Source organism: Triturus cristatus, chromosome 11 (genome assembly GCF_964204655.1).
Source record: "Triturus cristatus chromosome 11, aTriCri1.1, whole genome shotgun sequence".
In the NCBI taxonomy this organism is placed as follows: domain Eukaryota; kingdom Metazoa; phylum Chordata; class Amphibia; order Caudata; family Salamandridae; genus Triturus; species Triturus cristatus.
Window position 1 is genome coordinate 804063824 of NC_140594.1, and position 24248 is coordinate 804088071.

A 24248-nucleotide genomic window follows, 5' to 3' on the forward strand; every position below is an offset into this window, starting at 1 on the left:
ACCTGCCAAGGGCAGCCTTCCACTTGGTTCAGGTCAGAGCAAGAGTAGGGCTCAAATAGGCACCCTTGATGTGCTCTCCATATAGGCCAGAAACCAGCCCCCTGTATCCACTCCAGAGCCTGAGGTATTGTAGAATAGGTTAGACTGGATGTTCCACTGGAATGGGACCTAGCACTCAACGGAGGCAGTGGTATAGCTGGCAATTCTTCCAGTGGTATGACTGGGAAAGAGTGAACTTGCTTCTAAGCACTGGAACTGGTTGGAGTGCCCTCACCAAGGAGGTGATCAATGTGCTTCACCCCTTTCGCATTCCAAGCTGCCCAGTTGAATGGTGTACCGGCAATGTGGAAGGGCGCATAATGCCACACCTGTGCCATACTATGAAGTCGGAGATCAATGCCCAGCAGTTTGGGAGGCTGAGTCTGTGGCCGCAAAGACTGGGTTGCCTTGCCAAGGGTAGTACAACGGCAGCAGATAGCACGCAATAGACGAACACAAGTGTGGGCAGAAGACGAAAGTGCATTCCATGTCAACGTGGTGTAAGATGTGCCACACTCGTACCAAGGTATGATCCAACATTAGGTCGCGTAAGACCGTTTTGTCCAAGTGGTTACTAGGTGCCGGTCTGGGACAAGAGCCTGTCTGGGATCAGGTTCCAGTTGCCTCCCAAGAGCAGGGAAGTGCAAATGAAGGTCATATGTATACGGGAGAGGCTGGCCAGGAAACGGACCTAATCAGTTCTGGGTGCATAAATGGAGCCCAAAACCAGTGTTCCATCAGGGAAACCTATTTTGGCAAAAACCCATCAGCTCTCATTATCTGTCCACGTTTTAATGATTGTGCAGGAGAGGTTCCGTCAGAGAAGGATGGCTGCACCACTCTTCTTTGAAAACTTCGGGTGGGATATAGTGTGGTGTCAGCTCCTTGTTGGCGGTTGCTACTGAGCAGCAAGCCCACCCAGTTCCTTTTGAGTTTCAGGGACTCAGCAGGAGATATGTGGCTTTCCTCAATGAGTACAGTATCTAACAATTTTGCTCTTCGATAAGGGAGGACTTTCTTACGTTTTTGAAAAATGTGCCATACCATTGACATTAAGTGGGACAATCATGAGAGACATAGGCATTGTACTGTAAGCATCATGGGGGTGTGGATGGGAAGGTAACCACTATCACCAGGTGCTATTGATGGAGACTTGAGCGAAGACAGAAAATTCTGAAGGCACATGGGGCAGGAGGGGCAGAGGGGGCCAGGGGTTAACAGAAGCAGAAAGTAGAGGGAGAAGAAAAAACCCTCTTGGTGTCTCGAGCTAAGACCTACACCCATCGGCACCAGCTCTCCCACAGACCTCGGGTAGTCAGGAAGAGATATGGGAGGTGAGTTGGAGGCTGTCAAGGCCACTGATGTCTGTCAGGGGGGTATGATCAAGCATGCGAGGCTGGGGAGGGAGGGATGCGAGAGGCTGCATGATAGGCTAGTCACAGCAAGACCATGACTGGCAAAGTGGAGTGGGAGAGAGGAGTGAGAACCCGTAAGTCGTGCAACCTCACCTGGGGTATCTCGCATATGATTTGGTAGCCCATAGATGAGCAGCACAGTGAGGTGATAAAAGAAGAGGTCCAATTAAAGGTAACAACCAGGTCATGATTGTGTAGGAGGCCAAGAGTAAGGTAGCACTGACTCATCCTTTCCAGGGGCTGTTGATAGTTTGAGAGGTGACCTTGACTTGTCCCTGTCCCTACTTCGGGCCTACACTACCTGGTAATACCGTGACGGTCCGATTTCCAGTGCCACAGGTGCCTAGGAGTGATGATGCTGCTGGTGCATGCAGGATAACGACCATGTAGTTTCAGCTGGTGATGTATCGTTCGAGGTGCCCAGAGAACCCTTGTGTCCATGGAGGAGTCCAGGTCTTCTGCATGGGTGAATTCCCTAGTTTTTCCATCGATAATGACTGGCATATGAACTGGGTCCAACAATCTGTATTTAAGGTCCGAGCCGGGGCCTGAGAGCGATGAACAACTTCTGTCTGGTGGTGTTAGCCATTGAGTAATCTACTGAGAAGGAAATCCGGCGGCCGTCAAAGAACAATGTTGAACGGGGCACGTTTCACTGCCTAAAGAATGGTTCTGATGTGCTGGTGCCACAGAATGCAAGCGATGATTGGTCACGGGAGATAGTTAGGAGCCGTGGAGCGTGACTGAATCCTTTGAGCCCGTTGGCACTCCAGGGGCTCTATGAAGCGAATGTCCAACAGCTTGTGGATAAAGCCCCCTAGCAAAAGCAGCACGTTTTCGCCCTCCGCCCCTCCAGGGATTCCAAAATGTGAACATTGTCCTGCTGGAACCTAACTTCCAGGTCACTAACATTATGCATGAGGAAGTCAATGTCTCTGCACCAGTACGGTAACACTGCATACTGCGTCTCCAGCCGCTCTACATGATGATCAAGCTTATTAAGACGGGTATGGAAGGTGGTCACTTCTAGTCTTAATGATTTGACTTTCGTGGTATCAGTCATCTTACCGTCCATGGTGGCGAGAGTGGCTCCAATGGCTGAGATCTTTCAGAATGTTTGCCATCCCTGAATTGAAGAGGCACGGCTACTCAGGGGGGTTGGGGTGGGGGAGGGAACGGGGGTGGAGCAGGGTTGTCTGGGTGGTTGGTTTTCTTCACCACCTCTGAGAAAGCAGTTGCCGGGCTGCCAGCTTAGACTGCAACTTGTGAGGAATCAGGATCAGCCCAGTGGTCCCTCAGCTGGCAGAGGGAGAGCTAGTGTGAGGACCAAGGCAGTAGGCCATGTATGTCCCTGTTGGGGTTTGTGGAGTGGGAAGTTAGTCTAGTGGGCGGAAGCAGGGCCTCAAAAGGGGGTAGTTCACACACTGCGGCAACTCCAGCGGGTACGTATATAGGATTTCTATGGGCCCCCTGCGACTGTGAGGCCTCTTCTGCTCGTCTCCTGGTCTTCAGTAACAGTCATTGTGTTCAGGCCAGGCCCACATGAAGGAAGAGATGAGGGCGAGATAAAACGTGCAGGCTGCAGCCGCCCGCCACCTATTGCATACCCCTGTGCTGTCATCCAGCTGATAAAGGGCCCCTCGCGTGACAAATGGGGCTCGCAAATGAGCCGAGAGATGTTGGGTCCTGGGGTGGAAGGCTGGGAGGCCTGAAGCACATAATGAATGGGGGGGGGGCTCCCCAAGAAGCAACTCAGTGAGGCGTGGCACTTGCCAGTGGAGACTGCACATTGCTCCGGGTTGGGGGACTTGTAAGGGGCTGGGAGCCATAGGGTCAACCACTCTTGGCAAGATGTGCAACAGTCTCAGGATGTGGCCATGCTTTGATGTGCGCTACCCAGGCCGCTGATTAAGTAGTACATGGTAGGCCTGGTGGTCTTTGTACATCACGTCTGGTGTCCCGGGGAGTGCTAGGTAATCTATATTACTGGTGGAACCAGCTAAAGCCTAGGTTTGTGTCTTTTTTAGCACCAATCCGGTGTGGGAGAACCTTGGCGGACAGCTAGCTCCTTTCTCCTGGGTGCGGTCTGCTTATACGCCACATGCCGGGTATCCCTAGCACTTGCCTCCGGAAGTCTCCAGGTATGACGCAGTGTCCCCACCAACTGGAAAGGCAACCTATCCCCATCTACTTTTCCTGTGTGCAAGGGAACTATGTTCCCGACTAAAACTGCAAACAGATGTCTGTGACCGATTCGTACAAGGTGTGCGTCTGGTGTTTGGGTTCGGCACAAGACTCCAAGTCTTCAATGCCCTTGCCACCAAAGGACAGTGGGTTGGATTCTCCCTCTCGGCCACCCGAGAATCAGTGCGTCTCCTTAGCTGTGGTAATGTGACTGGCAGCGGAGGTATTGGATTTACAAGGGCCACTTTGGAAGTCTCAGCTAGCGTACTGACAGAAGTTTTTCTATCGGGACAGACTTCATCCAAAACCTTAATTCTATTTAATGAAGCCCCGACTGACACTCTTATGTGCACCTGTTTTAATTATTTTCCGGTCTACCAGTGAGCAGGCAGATTGCTAGGTGCTACAGTTATGTGCCAGGGGGCCCTGACTTCTTGACCGGCACCATACACCAGTACGTTTGGTAGTTTAGGCTTCCACCAGTAGGTTGCACACCAGTTCATTCACTGTGTCTCCCTCAGACAAAAACAAAGCAAATCAAAGTATGATGGAAATTGATGTTTTCCTCAGCCAGTCTAGACCATCAGTCTAGTATTGTCAGCTGTTTGCTGCAGAGATATACCCATGCTTTCTAGGACTTGGTTGGCAAGATCTTCTCAGCAGTGCCTGAGGAATTTCAGGCCAACCTTGCTTAAACCAATAAGGATGTTCAGCATGCTGCCAAATATAATATGCTATCTGGGCTGGACACAACAGACTGCTTAGGCACAGCAGTTGGCACTACTGTGGTTCTTCATCGGCATGCTTTGAGAGATCCACAGGCTTCTTTTGGGGATGTACAAGCCTTTTCGACGGACTTGCCATACAATGGATCTCGCATGTCTGACGAGAAAGCAGACTAGGCTTTAGAATGCTTGAACTGGAGCCGGGCCACTGTGCGTTCCTTAGGCCTTTCTACCCCTGCGAGACGATATCCTCAACTGTTTCGCCCCTTTCAACGCTACTGTAAGAAATTCCAAAGATCACCAGACGAGGTAAGGTATAAGACTTCTTTATTAGCCATCCACTCTCCGAACTGAGCAGAGGACTCCCAACATTCTAAGTTGAGCTCACGAGGGAGAGTCCACTGAATAACAAAGGGTAGGGGTGGAGGTAACATCCCATATATGGAAATAAGTTACAACACACCTCCCCAACAATACAGGATTAAACATAACTGCATTTAACAATCCTGTCAAAACTCCACATTTGTCCATTCTCTAGTTGTACCACATTGTTATAGGTCTTGTCTATTCGGCAAGGGGCGTAGTATTTGCTTTTGCTCACATTGTCTTTGACACTTCTTTTGACCTGTACCAAATCTCCTACCTTCCATTTAGGATCCTTCACTCCATTCTTATCATCGTACCATTTCTTGTATTTGCTTTGGTGTGATCTACGTTTATCTGCCGCTTCCATAAGATTGGACTCAATTGCCCTACCACCCCTCAACCCCATGGGATTTAACTTTGTACATGGTTCTCTTCCTCTGAGAGCTACGAATGGGGACACCCCTGTGATGGTATTGGGTGAAGTGTGGTAGGGCCCATAAGCAGTCCCGCAAGGATGACTCTTATCTCGTGACCATTTATCACAGCTAGTTGTATGTGTTCTTTGATTAGCCTGTTAGCTCTTTCAACCAGGCCATTCGCCTTGGGACAATAGAGAGCTGTTCTTTTGTGCTTGATATTGAGATTTAATAGGAAATCCTTCATCTGTTGGGACACAAACTGTACCCCATTGTCAGTGATGAGGGTAGATGGGATACCCTCTCGTGAAAATAGGTCCTTAAGGAATTCTATGACTGCATTGGTGTTGACCCATTGCACGATCTTGCGCGAGACCCAGTGTGAGGTATAATCGTCCAGCAACAACATGAACTTCTTGTTCGTCCCTAAACTGTCCATTGGCCCAATTATGTCCATGGCCAATTTACTCCATGGTTTAAGGGGTACCTCTACTGGGGACAACGGGCTTTGTGAGTAGACCTGGATTTGTCACTTCTTGCACAGCTGTGACAATCTTTTACCATTTGCTCTACCATGAAGTCCATTCTGGGAAACCAAACGTTTACTCTAACTCTATTTTTTATGATGCTTCGACCCAGATGTCCTTCATGGGCCAATTCTACAATCCTCTTTTCCAACTTTACAGGAGGTATAATTTTATCATTGCGAATAAGTTTCCCCCTTATGTGGCTCAATTCAAACCTGACCTCCCAAAAGTCTGATTTCCTCATTGACCTCACTGCACTTACTAGGCCACCCCTTTACCATAATCTCTTTCAATTTGCACAGCCTCTTGTCTTCCTCCATGCCCTTACTCCACTCCTCTTCTGTTAATGCAGGGTCTGTTAAGGCGAAAATGGGACTGTCTAGCACTTCTTGATGTTGTTCACATTGTAGTGGTGAGCGGGACAAGAAGTCTGAAATATTGTTTTTGCACCCTGGAACATACTCCACCCTGAAGCAGAAAATTTCAAGTCCTAATATCCACTTGCAAATTCAGGGTGTGCCATGTTCCTTGCCTTTCACAGTGAATATGAAGGTAAGTGACTTGTGGTCTGTGCGGATAGGGAAATTCACCCCCCACAGAAAGAATTTAAAGTGCTTCAACTCCCAGTAACACGCTAGGGCCTCCTTCTCTTCTACTGAATAGTTGCTCTCCGCATTAGAGAGGCACCGGGAGGTAAATGCGATGATTTTCTCTTTATTGCCCTCTCTTTGAGACAAGGTCGCTACCAGTCCTTTTTTAGAAGCATCTGTGGTAAGGATGGTTTTCTTCTTTGGGTCAAACGTGCCCAACGCTAGGGAATTGAGTATTTCTTCCTTTAATGCATTCACCGTGCACTTGTGCTCCTCTTGCCACTCAAATTCCTTGTTTTTCTTCAAAAGTTCATGTAAGTGTTCACACTTGTCTGAGAAATTTTTCATGTATTTCGCCCTATACTCCAGTAAACCTAAGAATTATTTTAATTCATCTTTGCTCTTGGGATACGCGGCCTCTCTTACCGCCTTAAGCAGGTTGTTCTTTGGTCTGAACCCATTTTCTGAAATGAAATGCCCCAGGTACTCCACCAACATCACTCTAATTTGGCACTTAGATTTTTGTACTGTCAACCCGGCATCCATCAGCCTTTTGAAAACCTCTCTGAGGGTCTGGTTATGAGTCTCTACAGTCTGTCCATACACCAAGATGTCGTCTTGGAAACACATGGTGTTGCTCTCGTCATTCAAGATTTGCTGCATTATCTTTTGGAAGACTGCAGCAGCTGATACCAGCCCAAAAGACATCCTCCTGAACATGTAAGCTCCCTGCAGGGTGATAAAGGCTGTGAGCGGTCTAGAATCAGGGTGGAGATCTATCTGGTGGTAGGCCAAGGAGAGGTCAATGACACTAAAGAATTTAGCTGGTCCCATGGTACTGAGCATTTTGTTTATATTGAGGAGTGGGTGCCTTTCAACCCAGATGTTTTCATTGAGGCTGTGCAAGTCCACGCCTTAGATGCAATAACAATTGGAGCCACCCATTCAGATGTGTCAATGGGTTGGATGACGCCCAGTTTGCACCTGTTAAGGTTCCTTCATTAAATGAGGTATTGGACGAAGCTTATGTACTGTTGGTCTAGCATTGGTTTGGATCTCAATTTTTTTTTTTTTATTTTTTTTTTAAAAACCTTTATTTACACATCGAATATTGACAGTCATGGGCCTACAACCGCCCGGGCCGGCCGCTAATGTACAGAAAACAACAATACAGCAGTTAGAAGAGCCGAAGCGAACCGCACACCTAACGGCTGCAGCCGCCCACAACTGAACATAGTATTTCAGAAAGGTTTCTTATTAACTTTTTACAAATAAAACACAAAAAGAAACTTACACCAGGCAAAAGAACTCCATTAACAGGGACTTGCTCTCTCATGGGCGGGGGACAACAGTGACAACGAAGCCAATTACACATTTATTTGCGTGAAAAAGGGCACGGGGGGCAGGAAGAGGCTCGGTCATCCCTCCCGCAAAGCGACCAGGAACATCAAAGTCAAGGGGACATCGTTACGTCTGGTGCGACCACCAGGGGGGGGCGCAGATATCCCCCCGATAGGAATTCCAGGGACCCCACATCTTACTCCATGCCCTAGGCTTGCCTCTGGCCACGTAAACCGTCTTCTCTCGGAACATGCACCAATCCATGTTTTCTTTCCATTTCGTAACTGTGGGGGGCCGGCCGGACCCCCAGAGCTGCGCAATGTCCCTTTTAGCGATCATGTTGCCCAAAGTCACCCAACGTTCTTGCGCCACATCGCAGTCAGTCGGTTCCCACACATTCAACACACATCGCCGAGCCTCAGGGAGCAGCGCCACACCCGTAACCTCCTCCATCACTGCATGTACACCAGTCCAGAAACGTATCACCTTCGGGCACTCCCACAGAATATGAAGAAAAGTACCAAGCAAACCACAACCGCGCCGACATAAACCATCACTTGTGTAACCCATGTGAAGCAAGCGGGGACCGGTGACATATACCCTATGTAGTATCTTCAACTGCACAAATCGAAGGCGAGCCGGTATAGCAACCTCCCTCGGTGAGGCTACGGCCGCGACCCAGTCCTCGTCATCCAACTCTAGGCCATCAGCGACCCAGACCTCTCGCAAATGTGTGAGAAGGTCCGCTCGAGTATTAATCAGTTTTTTGTAGATCAGGGAAATAGTACTATCTGGCAGGTAACCATCAAGCAGACGATCTTCCAACGGGGAGGCCTCGGGGATAACTGCAGGATTCGGGAAAGCTGAGAGTAACGCATGGCGCATCTGCGCATAACGAAAGAACTCCCTATTGCTCAGCTTATATTCCATCTGAAGAGCTTCAAACGATTTAAAAGCGCCCTTCGTCCAAAGATCCCCCACACGACTAATTCCGATCAAGTCTCACTTCTCAAAGCCTTTCGAACGCCATAAACCTCCCAACGCGTCCGACGCATACAGTGGAGTCGCACGAGACAGACGGCCCGTCATCCCGTAGCAGCGGTGGCACAACGCCAGGCGCGCACCGTATTTTTCGTAGGACCGGTCAATTTAGTACTTCCCTTCGTAGAATAAAGCGCCCTATTGAAATCTCTGCCCGGCAACAGTAGCTTATCCATCTCGTACGCGGGGTTCACCGCAGGGCCGTATGTCCCATGATTCACCGCCACCAACTGGGACGCCCAATAATATCGTCTAATATCAGGGAGAGCTATGCCACCGTCGTACCACGGTAGGGTCAATTTAGCGAGAGCAATGCGCGGTCTCCCATCCCAAACTAACTGCCTCTGTAAGCTCTCTACCTCACTAAAATATCGGGCGGGCACCACGTCCAGCGTATTCTGCAATGCATACAGAAAGCGTGGAAGAGACATAATTTTGAATAAGGCTGCCCGGCCAAGCGGTGATAGCGGGAGCTTACGCCAACGAGCTACATCGGCCCGCAGCCGCTGGAGCGGGGGCAACAGATTCAGAGCATAACGGACCGCCGGATCGAGGGATACGTGGATACCTAGATATTTGAATCCAGAATGTGAAATCTGAATTGGACAGCTACGCGGGAGGAGAGGGGGGCCGCCAACCAGCACATAGACACAGGATTTCACCCAATTAATGACAAGCCCTGAATTGCGACCAAAGGAGTTCAATACATCAAATAAGACTATCAACGATTTCCGCGGAGAGGTGAGATAGAGCAAAATATCATCTGCGTAGAGTGACACGCGATCCTCAAACGTCGGTGCCCACCGAATACCCGTCATGGAGGGTTCCCACCGGAGCCACGCCGCCAGGGGCTCCAACGCAAGAGCAAAAAGAAGCGGGGACAGGGGGCAACCCTGCCGCGTGCCCCTGCCAAGCAAAAAGGGGGCAGAAACTCTACCATTCACCACCACCTGCGCCAGCGGTTCCACGTATAACAACTTCACCCATCCAATGAATCCAGGTCCAAAACCAAACCTAGCCAGCGCCGCCCAGAGATATGACCATTCCAGTGTGTCAAACGCCATTGTGGCGTCAAGAGACGCCAAAATGGCAGGCTCCCGAATAGTCAACTCTCGCGAGGACTCCATGGAGGCGCCGCAGGTTCAGCGCGGTGTTGCGGTGCGGAATAAAACCAGACTGGTCCGGGTGTACCAGGTCACCGATGACTTTAATCAGACGATTAGCGAGCACTTTAGCGAGAATCTTGGGTTCAGCGTTTAGAAGGGAGATGGGCCTATAAGACGCACAGCAATCACGCGGTTTGCCCTCGTTATGGAGCACCACAATGGTCGCTAGACGTTGATCACGCGGTAGGGCGCCGGCCTCTCGGGAAGCAATAAACATCTCGCGGAGATGAGGTGCCAACCCATCTGGACGAAGCTTGTAGAGCTCGATCGGAAGGCCGTTGGGGCGAGAGCCTTTCCTGAACGGACCGAGCGAATCGCCAATGCTATCTCATCGTTTGTAAGCGCCGCGTCCAGCAGTTCTTTATCATCGACCGAAAGGCACGGCAATGCAATATCTCGCAGCAATTGACGAGAGTCGTCTTCTGGCCTCTCCGAAACCGGAGAGTAGACGTCCCGCAAATGGTCCGCAAAGCAGCTCACAATCTCCCCCGGATCCGTAACACTCACACCATCAGCACGCACAATCACCGGGACCACACAACTCGCTCGCTCTCTCTTCTCCAGCCATGCAATCAACCTTCCAGCCTTGTCACCAACATCATACAAGCGCCCCTGTTGCTCCCTACTAGCGAGCTTGGCAGCATCCGTAACCAACGCCCTGTAATCCGCTTGTTTCAGGCAAAGGGCATGGAGTTTGTCACGTGTGACCCCTCGCCCGAGATCCTCTTCCAAGTCAGTTATGTCCGACTCCAGGCGTACCACCTCCTCAGTTTTACGCCTCTTAACATGGGAGATCAAGGACAGGGCCTGCCCACGGAAGACCACCTTGAAAGCCTCCCACAACGTTACGGCCGCTGAGACTGAACCCTGATTTTCCTCAAAATATCGGTCCAGAGACTTGACCAAAAGGGCACGAGTCGTGGGGTCATGCAAATACCAGGGATTAATCAGGGCCACCCTCCCCTCTACCCCCATGGCCACATCTAAGTGGAGCAGGACCGGGGAATGATCAGAGATGCCACGGGCCAGATGTCTGACCTCCCCGATCATTTGGGCTTGGGCGGCCGGCATCCGCATATAGTCCAATCTAGATAAGGAGCCGTGGACGCCAGAGTGAAATGTAAATTGGGCGAGCCCCGGATGCATTGATCTCCAACAGTCCACAAGCCCCATAGTGTCGATAAAGCCACCCAGCCAGGAATGCGCCCCGGGGAGGTCTCTGGGAGGGTGCCGATCCTCTCTACCCGATACCACAGAATTGAAGTCACCACCCACCAGCAAGAGGCCCTCCGGGAGCCCAAGCAGCAACCCTCCCAAGTCCGCAAAGGTAGTGGTTTGCAACCCCGGGGGGGACATAAACTGAAACCAAACACAAAGTCCGTCCTTCCCACCGGCCCACCAACACCACGTAGCGCCCCAGGTCGTCGTGTATCACCTCATCAATTTCCAGCGGGAGAGAGGATCGAACCAAAATGCCCACCCCTCTGGAGCCGGTAGTAAAACCAGAGTGGGCCACCAAACGGTAGCCCTTTCTATTCATAGCATGGCATGAGTGTCCCACCAAATGCGTCTCCTGCAACAGAACCACATCAGGAGAGAGACGTTTCAGATACTGTAGCACCACCCCTCGCTTTAATCGGTCCCCCAAACCATTGACATTCCATGTTAAAATGCGCAACCCCCTACCCCCCATTTCCACCGCAACGGACACCCCACCCACGTTGAGAGCTAAAAACAGCACACTGATTGCCTGGTATAAAACGAACACCACACAAAAACAACACCCCTACCACCACCCCCGCTACACACCCCCCCACCCTGCACCCCTGCACAGGACCATTAAGCCACCCCAACTCGCAGTGTGCCTGTCGCCCCCCCATAAACCTACTCTACGGAAAGAAAGAAGGAAAAACCCCCCCGAGGAGGAAGAATCTCACCAGATACCCCGCGGCCCCCCAGTGATGAAGGAAGGGTAATGCAGTCCTAGAAAAGAAAAACCCCCAGTACATCAAACCCAAGTCGGGGGTGAACACAAGATTGTCAAGGAACCACAAGTCATTCGTTCACCCTTGTTCCGCTGATCTACCACCCTCATCCGCAGCTCGTTCCTCCCCGCCGTGCCGACGGTGCAAAGTGTCAAGCCAATCCTCAACCGCCTCGGGCCGGTCAAAAAAATGAGTCCGTTCTTCCAGTTCAATACGTAGCTTGGCCGGGAAAAGCATAGAGTACTTCAAGCCCATGTCCCTCAGCCGCCGCTTGACAGTCATAAAGCCCATTCGCTGTTTCTGCACCGATTGTGTAAAGTCAGGATAGAAACTGATATCCGCATTGTCATATTTCGTCGGGCCATGCACACGGGAGGCCTGCAGGATTGCGTCACGGTCCCGAAAGTTGAATATCCTGGCAATGATAGGTCGCGGTGGGGCCCCAGGCCTCGGCCGGCCCCCCGGAACTCTGTGCCCGCTCCACCGTAAAGAAGTTGCTGAGGCCTTTCGGCGCTAGTTTGGTCAGGATTAGATCTTCCACAAAGAGATCTACCGGCCCATCCTCCGACCTCTCCGGCACACCGATGATGCGTAGATTATTCCGCCGGGCCCTGCTTTCAAAATCCTCCAGTCTCTTAGCAGAGAGGTCGCTGAGGGCCCGCAAACTACGGATCTCCGTCTGCAATTCAGAGACATCCGTCTTGAGGCCTGATGACGTGAGATCGAGCGATTTGACCTTCTCACTAGTTTTTGACAGATCTGCCTTAAGTAAGTTGATATCGATCAACACGGTGTCAAGCTTGTGGGCCAGCGAGTCGAATTGCTGGCCTTCATGGCGTCGATGGCACCCATGACATCTTGTAGTGACAATTCCGTCGAGGGTGACGGGCCCTCCTTGGCTGCATCTGAAAGCCCACTCGACCCGGGAGATCCTTTCTGCTGGGCGTAGTGGTCCATGTTGTTAGCGTGCACGTAGCTACCCCTCCGGGGAGCTCTAGACTTGTGCTTGTCACCGTCCAGCCGGGTCGTCATCACTCAGCAGGGAGAGCAGATCTAGTATACCTGTGAGGTGCAGCAATCACCCTGGGGAGTCCACCTGACTGATGGACAGCCCCCTTTATCAATGCCACTCGACCGCTACAGATCGGTCCCAACGCAGAGCGACTGCGAGCGCCCGCCACCAGACTCGTAGAGGAAAGTCAAAAGCGAAAGTGAAACCAGGGGGGGACGGGCCCGCCCAAGACCCCAGAGCCGTTGTTGTTCGATTGGAGCTCGGGGACAGTGCCAACCCAAGTCCGGGGTGGCGCCACGGAGCAGGCCTCTCTCTGGAGTACAGGATAAGTCGAGTTCCCAAAGTCCGATTTAAGTTCCGAAAACGGGAATCACCTCCGCTTCGGTTCACCAGGAATATTCCTTCAAATTAACAGGATTACAGCCAGGATAGATGTGGGAGGCCGCGAGGGTCCCGGGAGCCCTGTGCCTACGCGTCCATCTTGGTTGCGCGCTAGGCTCCTCTTGTATCTCAATTTTATGTTGGAAGTCGTGGAGAAGACCAAGTTTGTCGGGAAATAACTTGGGGTACTCTTCGCATATACTCGCTACAGTACGGGCAACGTCTAACACAAGCACTTGTTCTTTGTCGTTGGGATCAAGCATAATGCCCAACTCTTTTTGATGTGTCCGTCCCAATAAGTTCGATCCCGTTTCAACAATGTAAACATTATCTTCTGTATTCCTCCCTTTAAACTCAATCTGCATTTTCTTCATACCCATGAGAGGTATGGGTTGCCTGGTGTAACCTGTGGGAAAAATATCAGGTTTCTCTAGGGTCACATTACCATCTGCACACATGTCTACTAAGTCAGCATGGTTCAACAAAGTAAATGGCGAGAACGAATCAGCATACATGGTGACCACATTTCTGTTTAGCATGACATCAAATTTGGGATAATTGACATTTATACTCTCCACAGTATCTTTTACATGGAATACAAATTTTCTTTCGCAAGGAGAAACTAGACTAATTTCTCTTACAGAACTCCCTTCTTTTCCCCCACCTTCTCTGCTGTTCTGATCACCTTCTCTACATACTCCTGCAAAATGCCCCCTACGATTGCAATTTTTACATGTCACATTTCTAGTTGGGCACTGAACATTGTTAGCTAGTTGGTTGCTACTGCCACAACGGTAACATCTGAGTTTCCTTTCATTAGATTGTGATTTGCTCTTCATGCTTTCTCTCCCTGTGACTTTACAAACCTCAGCCTCTTCTACATTCTCCTGTATGTTGAAAACCAAATTGTTGGGAGATTTCATTTCTTTAATACATTTGGCCGAGTTTTCTACAGATTGGGCAATGGCGACTGCCTCTCTGAGAGAAGGATTCTTACCCAGCAATTTTTCCTGTATGCGCATGTTATTCATGCAGCTTACTAGCTTATCCTTTATGATAGTGAGGAAATATGAATTTTGTGATCAGTTATGTCCCCTATCGTAGACCCCAACGGCTCTATGTGCATGCTATACGTACATGTATGTTCCCTCCAATTCCAGTTTTGAAGACGCAAATATATGTGCGTCCACCGTCAACATGTCCTCTTTCAGATCCGCCAAGAATGGGTCAGATATTCCATTCCTAAGTATGAAAGGCCACCGACTTTATATGGTTCACTTTCCACCTTTTACAGATTCAGGCGAGTAGGCCCTGAATTCTGTCATCAAGCCTTTTCCTGCCTTCTGCCTCTGAAAGCTCCAGTCTGAGCCTGCATCTGTATCCATAAACTTTGTCCTCCTTCCTGCGCGGCTAACGGTGCCTGATCCAGCATATTGCCTGCCAAAAAAACTGTATTTCACCTTCAAGATTATCTGCTCCGCTCCTCATCCGATGCATTCCTGTCTAGCAGTTTAGGTAAACATCCCTCCAGCTACCGTGCAGAGGGCCAGGCCTCGCTGTCCTCATGCAAGTAATTCATAGGCCCCGTTACCATGGAATATTCCTACCCCCTCGCATCTCATGTAGACACTTAGACGCCTGTACACGCACTAACAGGCAGTATAGAATAGATTCTATCCTAGAGACCTTTCCTTTTGGATAAACACAGTTCTTTAACCCCTTCAGTGCCCGCCCCTTTCCCCGCCCAGTGCCGGCCGTTGCATTAGCGGGCGGGGTCTATGACGAGCTGGACTCGTCATGGGCACAGCGCCACCGCGGCCCATGACGAGTCCAGCTCGTCATGGGCACTGAAGGGGTTAAACATAGGATATTAGATATGATTCGGGATTAGGTTGACATGACCCCCAGACTTCTGTCTCCACATGTAGAACTAAATGTCAAGTCCCCTTCACCCTCTAGTTGCACGTCAATCACACGTCATGCGGCTGCGCGCGCATCTCTGCCAAATATTTCTGCTGACATTGCAGGATTCTTTTATGGATCCACCCATCATGTATAATGACGTTTATTAAATTACGCCCATATGACCGCCTCTATTAGTTACGTATGCACAGTTTATCTGTATTATCAACTGTTACGCCTCTTGCATCTGTTTCACTGTAAATGCATTTTCCTATAAAACCGATTATCTGTCAATAATGTATGCCCTTCCTTCCTGAACTTTCGTGGTGATGGAATAGAAGCCTGCAATTCGAATTGCATTCCTTTGTATAGGAATAAAGCCTTTTTAAACCTCTAATACCACGGATTCTGCCTCTTATATTTACTGAGTTATTCTTACTAGACTTTACCGCATAAAAAATAGTACCGGTAATGAAATATTTACCACATAAATTGGCGCCCGAATAGGGACACTTTCTCATCTCACGCGCCGGAGGTGCATTGCAGGCCCGGTCTCCTGCCACAGCTGAACGGACAAAAACGCGTACCTGCAGGATTTCCTGTATCTCCCTCCGGCCAAGCGGGGGCGACTGAGGCTGCGATCAACACCCAGACGAGGCGGTGAGAAGTGCGAAGTATCCCGACCAGAGCCTAGCTGAGAGAGCAAGATCCGAGGTATACAGAGGCCCACCAGGTTCCGAAGTTCCGAGTCCAGTCGAGTCGAGTCCAGTCCGGTCCAGTCCAGTTCAGTTCCGAGGCCTTCCGTTCCGAGCTACCCGGTGAGTACCATTACCGGGGAGGCATTTAACGTGCACATAGTCTGTGCCGGTCAAGACGGGTTTGGGTACACAAATCCGGTCTGCACTGTTTCAGCAGTGTATCTGTACTGTTTAGCAGTATATATAGTATGTCTTGCATATAAATAAGTATTATCTAGTGTCAGTATAATGTCAGTAACTAGTTTTCTATTAGTTATCATTGTTCGTTAAAACTGTTAAATGTTAAATGTTTTAATACGTTCTATACATTGTGGTGTGAATGACTGTTCATTAGTGTGTTTATTGTATAAAGTGTGTTCTAGTAATAAGGTCTAAAAATGCCGCTCTTTTCGAAACTAAGACAGATCAAAACCAGAAAAGGGGTACTCGAAGAAGCTGTTCCCATTCAACCTAGGGACACTCCAGGATACTTTATGTATCATAAGCATGGCCTAGATGCCGTATTATTTCTTGATTTATGGGTGGACTACACCAAAGAATTACCAGAGAGTCAGAGATGGCCCGCAGCGGGGACCTGGGATGCAGATTGCATCATGAGAGTAGAAGAAGAATTATGGAAAAAGAAAGCCAGACAGTCACAGAAAGATGCCATTGAATTATGGCGTAAAGAATCATATAGACGTACAGAAAAAGCACACAGACAGGAAGAGAAAGGTAGAGAGAATTCAAATAAAACCCGAGAAAATCTATTACTTGAGGAAGGTACCCGAGTAAACTCAGAACAAGTAGATAGACAAAGAAACACTCTTATGAATGGTATGTATCCTCTTCTGGCCGAAGGGTTACCTAAGGCTATCCCGGAAATACCAAAAGACTTAACTTCTCCATTACTCCCGATAAAAGCACATCCCAAAACACATCCCAAAACAGCAAAGGACGTTTTCCTTTCCTCCTATTTAGATGACGTAGCTCCCGAGTATGCTAATGCCATGCCACCCACACCGCTTGCCGATGGTGTTCAACACCAAGAGCATCCGCCTGTATCCCCGCAACTACAAACTCGTACACAAGTTCCCACAGGTCCGTCCGTTTCTACAGTCTTTCCCGCATCCACAATCTCTATCCTACGTCCAACGAATCCTTTCGTGCCTAGCGCCTCAGATGGTGCTACAGGAGGTACGACAGACATGTTTGCCACCCCGCCGAGAAATAAACAGACCCTTAGAGATTTAGCACTCCAACGTACACCCCAATTAGCGACATCCGACATGTTTAAAGAACAGCTTGTGGATTGTAGATACGATCCAGTACCAGGTAGACAGGACAAATTGCTCATATCATCACTACGTATACGACGAGCTACATTGTATTTAATGACGATACCAGGAATGGTTGAACAACTAGACAATATATATCGCTTTGTCCAAACAGGGCGAGGTCTAGAAAGTATTAACGAAGCTATGGAATACCAGAAAGTGGATGTACAAAGACAACTACTACGTTTTTTCATAAATTGTGTAATTAGGAATCAAGACAGGCCCGGGGCAGATCATGATACCATGCAAAAACTTGTCAAATGGGGTCAGAACATATCAGAAGAGAAACATGATAGACAGGCGTGTATAATCGCCATGTGTCGAAAAATCCGCAAGGAAGTAGAACGAATACATAAAGAAAGACGAGAAACAGACAGAGTAGAATCAGAAGAAGAGGAGGAGCAAGATTCAGAACAATTGGAGACGATAGCTTACGTAGGTAGAGGAAGACCCCATAATAATACTAGAGGCTTTAATGATCAGATACGTCCAATACGTCCAGAATATAATAGACATTTTCCAAATCCTATGTTAAATACAAAATCCCCCGAGCACCTATTCCAAGCCGCTGATAAATTACTCCGAGATCAAAGGGGGTACCATATGCTCGATTCCATGGACGAACAAGAATTAGCTAGGTCAGCAGTACAATGGGCTGACAGTCCCAGCGACTACAATGATGATGTACTTGCACACACGTTTCTGAATCTTGACCCATATGAACAGCGTTTAGCTAGTATATACATGATTCAACACCTCCTTATATTATATAAAAGCCAACACTCCGATCCAGGACCCTTACCTGACATATTGACAGAACTACTCACGAATATATGGAGAGGGTCAGGTACTGATTTGATTAAAGAGATTCTAGAATTCCGAAACCAATATTTAACTTTCGTATGCCCAGAACACGGTCCAGTTCCCATCACAGGAAGAAAAATGTATCACATAGATAGACAGAACCCGTTACGCGAAGTACACCCAATCAGAGGTGACGGTAATAACTTTACACGCGTGTTTGTGTACACGCCTATAACTAAACTGGAATTATTAGAAATGGAGAAAGTAGTACCCAGCCATGACAAGGATCCAGCAGGTTTCCACCGTGAAATAAAGGACATGTTACTCATGGGAGAGTATACCTACCCCGACATTATGAAAATATTAAAAGTCCTATTACCCGCTGGTGTTTATGAGAAACTTAAAGAAAAGGAATGGGAGGTGGGAGACCAAAAGATAGATTGGACAGCATTAGAAAACGAAGAAAGGGCCCGAGCTGCAGGAGCAGGACTTGGGGAAAAGACTACAGCACTAGCAGGACTACTAGTGCAGGTACTGCCACGCTTATTAACTACGAAAAAGGAAGACTGGGGTGCAATATCAGCCTGTAAACAAAAGCCAGACGAAGACACTAGTGATTTCTATTCCCGATTTGAAAAATGTTTTGGTATAAATAGTGGCATAAAAGCCAGTAGTGAGTCATATCCACATCTGTTTGTGACAAAATTAGTTGAAAATTCTCTGCTACAAGTCAAGAATAGAGTATTGAAATTCGAAAGTACCTGGCAAGGTAATACCCCATCACAGATGTTACAGATGTTACAATATCACCACAATAGAATTAGAGAGGAACAAGAACACGAACAAAGACGTATGAAAGATACAAAAATGAAAATGCTTGTTGCTCAGTCAGTCCCAGCTGATGGTCATCAAAAGGGTGATTCCGCAGGTCCTACGAAAGGGACATGCAACTATTGTAAACAACCAGGTCATTATATACACGATTGTCCAGTCCTGAAACATAATATTGCTACAGGTAGAACCCAGGAGAGATCACGTCCACCTAGACAGGATCAGAATCAACAACAAATCCCTCAGCATGCACAACCTAGGTTAGCTCCGCAACAACTAGCTCCGCAACAGGGAGCTCCACAACAGACCGTAGCACCACCACAAGCGCAGCCTATTGCTGCAACACAAGCAACAACACAACAGATGTATCAGTATGCACAAGCAGATTATCCAGATTATCAGCGATATACATGAAATAGCCTAGAGAGGGAAGTTGGCTTACCCCTTATTGAGGTTCCTGTAGACCAAGAGGGACCTTATGTACATAGTGAACTATTAGGGGAAGACAGAAAGTTTTTACTTGATACAGGGGCAAGCAGAACAACTATAAGACGCAGTGAAGTTCCAGGGGCACCCCTCTCAGGCTCACAGAATATTTCCCTTGGATTCTCAGGAAAACCTATAATAAATGACGTAACACAACCTCTTCCACTTACGATCGGTCCATTGACACGTACTACAGATTTATTGCTTACCAAATCCTGTACTTGTTAGGTATAAAAACATTGAAAGCCCTAGGAGCCATAATATGTTGTTCTCCGGAAGGAGTACGACTATTTCTACGTGACTTCAAAGGTCACTACGTGTCCAGAGACATGGATCACCGACTGCAGAATTTACCTACACATTTATGGGCACAAGGCCCCACTGATGTTGGTTGCATGAATATTACACCATATCGTGTCACACTAAAAACAGGAGTAATACTACCACGAATGCGACAATACAAGTTACCACCCGATGCTGTTGTGGCTTTGCTGCAAATCATTGACGAGCTCATTGCACAAAGAGTGGTTGTCGAAACCGACTCCAATGTATGTAATTCCCCGATAATTCCGATTCTTAAAAGAACGGATCCAAAAGCACCATCAGTATATCGATTAGTTATTGATCTGCGCGAATTAAATAAATGTATTGTACCACAATACCCTGTGGTCCCAGATATCTCGTCATTACTAACAGCTATTGACTCAGAAGCAACGTTCTTCACTGTAATTGATCTCAAGAATGCTTTCTTTAGCGTCCCAATAGATCCGGAAAGTCAATATCTGTTCGGATTCAGTTTAAATGGACGAAGCTTTAAATTCACACGCGCACCTCAAGGATTTACAGAAAGCCCTAGCATCTATAGCCAAGCACTGAAACGAGAACTTGACAGTATCCACATGCCAGTTAACACTGCCTTGCTTCAATATGTCTATGATCTGCTGATCACCGCCCGAAGCGAACCTGAATGTGAAAAAGCGTCACTGACGGTTTTAAAATTTCTGGCCGACAAGGGGCACAAGGTGTCCCCTTCTAAGCTGCAATTCTGTGTCCAGCGAGTTGTTTACCTTGGGCACTCGCTGTCCAAGGAGGGAAGGCAGCTTACACCCGACCGTATCCAGTTAATCGCTAACATGCCACCACCCAAGACACAAAAAGAGGTGCGGGCTTTTATAGGCCTCACTTCATACTGTTGGCAGTGGATCCCTCAATATGCATTTCTAGCAAAACCACTCATCCAGTTAACAACACAGGAGGCAGCCACATCGACTGTCCTCCCTTGGACTCAAGAACATACACACGCCTTTGAAAGCTTAAAGAAAGCTTTATGCCAAGCACCTGTTTTAGCAACACCATGTTACAGTAAACGGTTTACACTCTTTGTTACAGAACGCGAAGGTACTGCCTTGTCAGTACTCACTCAGGAACAAGCAGGATCACACAAACCATGTGCTTATTTCTCTAGTACATTAGATCCAGTAGCTCAGGCTCTTCCTGCGTGCCTGAAATCGGTGGCAGCAACAGCTTTAGCTATCAGACAAAGCGATGCCATAGTGTTAGGACACCAATTGACAGTACAAGTACCACACGCAGTAGAGGTTCTCTTGAACCGCACACAAACACAACACTTGACTATAGCGAGACTCACTGGTTACGAACTGACATTGTTTCAGCCACATATAGAAATCAGACGTTGTAATACGTTAAACCCTGCCACACTGTTACCAGTGGGCGGAACAGATCCATTGGCACATGATTGTGTCGAAGTCATTACTATCACGACGAAACCCAGACAAGACTTGACAGATATCCCTTTGTCAGATCCAGACTTGACATTGTATGTAGATGGGTCATGTATGAGAACAAGTACAGGAGAGTTAGTGGCCGCTTACGCAGTCACAACAGACACTGAAGTCATTGAAACAAATTGTATTAACACTTTGTCAGCTCAAGCAGCAGAGCTCATCGCTCTGACACAAGCCTGTATTCAAGCCAAGAATAAGAAAGTCAACATATACACAGATTCACGTTATGCATTCGGAGTCGTCCATGACTTCGGCGTACTATGGCGAGAGAGAGGTTATTTAACTTCTCACGGTGCCCACATCCAACACGGACCCCTCATTCAAGCCCTATTAGACGCGATTCATCTACCTACTGCAATATCGATTATGAAATGCAAAGCCCACACAAAAGTTACCGATATCATTTCTCAGGGTAATGACCTAGCTGACAGAACAGCTAAACAGACTGCTCAGAATCAGACTCACACAACTGACATGACAAAGACAATAGTTCCGACACCAACACATTGCATGACAGTTAAGGATCCCGCCCTTGATGTAATTGACATACAGACACATGCTACACCAGAAGAAATAAAGAAATGGACTGAATTAGGAGGGATCCAAACGGATCAAGGATGGATGACGAAGGAAAAATCTATATGGTTTCTTCCCGACTCCATGGTTCAAGTCATCATTAATACAATACATAGTCCAGCGCACCTAGGAGAGAAAGCTATGCTAGACAGCATTCAACACATTTGGTTCAACAAACACTTGCGAGCAGCAGCTAAACAAAAAGTTCGTACCTGTATGATATGTTGTCAGTTTAATCCGGGTAAAAGCATCCCCGTAGAGCAGGGTGGATTTCAACCTCCCGATCATGCTTTTGAAGTCCTCCAGATGGATTATATCCAGATGGAACGATGTCGAGGATTCAAATATGTTCTCGTAGTTGTCTGTGCTCTTTCCCGTTGGACAGAAGCCTACCCGGTTTCAGATTACACCGCCCCGACTACTGCCAAACAGTTAGTTCGAGAATTCTTCCCACGGTACGGTTTACCACGTGTTGTCTACTCAGATAACGGCCAGCCGTTCTCATCCGAACTAATGAAACACGTTTCCCTTTTGTTAGGCTACCAATGGAAATTCCACTGTGTCCGACATCCCGAGGCAGCAGGTCTCGTGGAACGCCATAATCAAACTCTGAAAATTAGATTGTCCAAAATATGTAGGGAAAAAGGTGTCGATTGGATAGTAGCCTTACCAGTTGCGCTCTTTTACATGAGAATGGTAGCACATTCTCGAACAGGGCTATCCCCGTACGAGGTGATCTTCGGTAGACCACCAAATATGTGGGGGACGCCTGTACCTCGCAAAATCACTGATGTTGACTGTAATATGCTGACAGATTACCTAGCTTCCTTGATGTCTGCACTACAATCTTGTCGTTCACAGGTAGCCGCAGCTTTTCCCGATAATACTGAGGTGAAGCCCCATGACGTGGTTCCTGGTGACCTGGTTCTGGTCCGGAATTTCGACCGGAAGACCCAACTGGAGCCTAGGTGGAAGTCGCCGAAGCTAGTTCTACTAACTACAAGGACAGCCGTGAAGATTGAGGGTCGTAAAGGGTGGTTACACTCGAGTCATATCAAGAAATTTTATGGACTACCATCCAGTGTGAATACTCAACCTTGTATTCCCTCACAGACAGACTCAAAGCTCCCCTTGGTTGAGCAGTCAAAACCAGAACTTTACAAACTAAAATTGAGGTCTAGCAAGTCAGACAATTTGATTGTTTAAGTCCTCTCCAAGGTGAATCGGTTGAATTTGTCTCTGACATGTATCCTCTAGACCGGAATAGAGAAAGAAATCAGCAGATGCAGCTTAAAAAGCATGCGTATTGTAAATCACTTCGTAGTCACTGCACAGTAACACTATTAATTTTGTTTTTTCTAAGTCTTCTGATCATTATTTTCAGCATACTATTGCATATGTATTACCCTATTCTTAAGCGTGCTTACAATGTAACCGCAGAACATTCTTTTAGCGAATTACCTCCGCATGAGTTGTCCTATAGATTTGCGCTGCGCAACAACACATTCATTAGTATGTTACATCATTCCTATCAGACCAGCAATGCCACAAATTGTTGGATATGTGGTCGACTCCCTCCCTATCAAAACTATAAGGGAGTTTTGCCCCTCTTTCCATATCCGTTCACACACAATGGCTCCTGTGGAGCATGGTTTAGTTTGATTAATTCCTTAGATTCAAATTCCGCAGTTTATCAAGACAACTGGGTATGGGGAAACCTGAACCTAGTTTTGCTTAAAGTCTGCTACCCTAACAAGGAGGGACTCCCCAAAAGAACAGGAACTGATCTAGAAAATGAAGTATATGGATTAGGTAATTTTACACTTAACCTCATGATCCTGAACGTTGAATCTGAAGCTACACCAATCTTGCCCGCCATGTCAGTATTCCCAGTAAAAGGGGAATTATGTGTACAAAAGAATGGTTCCATACACATGGGCCATAGTAAATGCAACACTGTAATAAAATTCAGGGATCAAGGCAAGTCTACATTTAGAGCTTCCCATCATTCCTACTTCATATGTGGCCAGACCGCATATATATGTCTACCTTTAGATTGGGATGGTACCTGTTACATAGCATTCCTTCTGCCACCTGTTTTCCTAGCTCCTCCTGATTATCACAGAAATACCCATTTAGTACACAATAGACAACAGAGAGATCTCCCAATTGTCGATTACACTGAAACAGCATGGGAAAAATACACAGATTTCAATAAAGGGTTCTTTCCCTATATAGGTACAGTCACTAATAGTAAGCTGATACGTAGATTAACCAGAACCCTTGAAGCAGTAGTGAACGAGACTATTTCCGCCTTAGGCAATTTAACAGAAGAGCAGTCTGCTATGCGGATTGTTGTGCTTCAAAATCGTCTTGTCCTTGACGTCATCCTGGCCGATAGGGGCGGAGCTTGTAGGGTCATCGGATCAAGTTGCTGCATTTTCATACCAGAAAATTCGCCGTCAGTATATAAAGCCATAACCCGCCTTCATAAGATTATAAGCCAGATACACCAGAATCCAGGCACCTGGACTTGGTCCGGTTGGTTCTGGGGCGTGTTGTCAGCCTGGGGATGGAGAATC

General features: G+C 47.8%; 1 protein-coding gene across 2 annotated transcripts in view; it reads left to right on the forward strand.

Moving 5' to 3' along the window:
* The window catches only part of LOC146785459 (erlin-2-like), a 250152-nt gene that overhangs the window by 103277 nt on the left and 122627 nt on the right, over window positions 1-24248 (forward strand). The gene's annotated exons all lie outside the window — the stretch shown is intronic.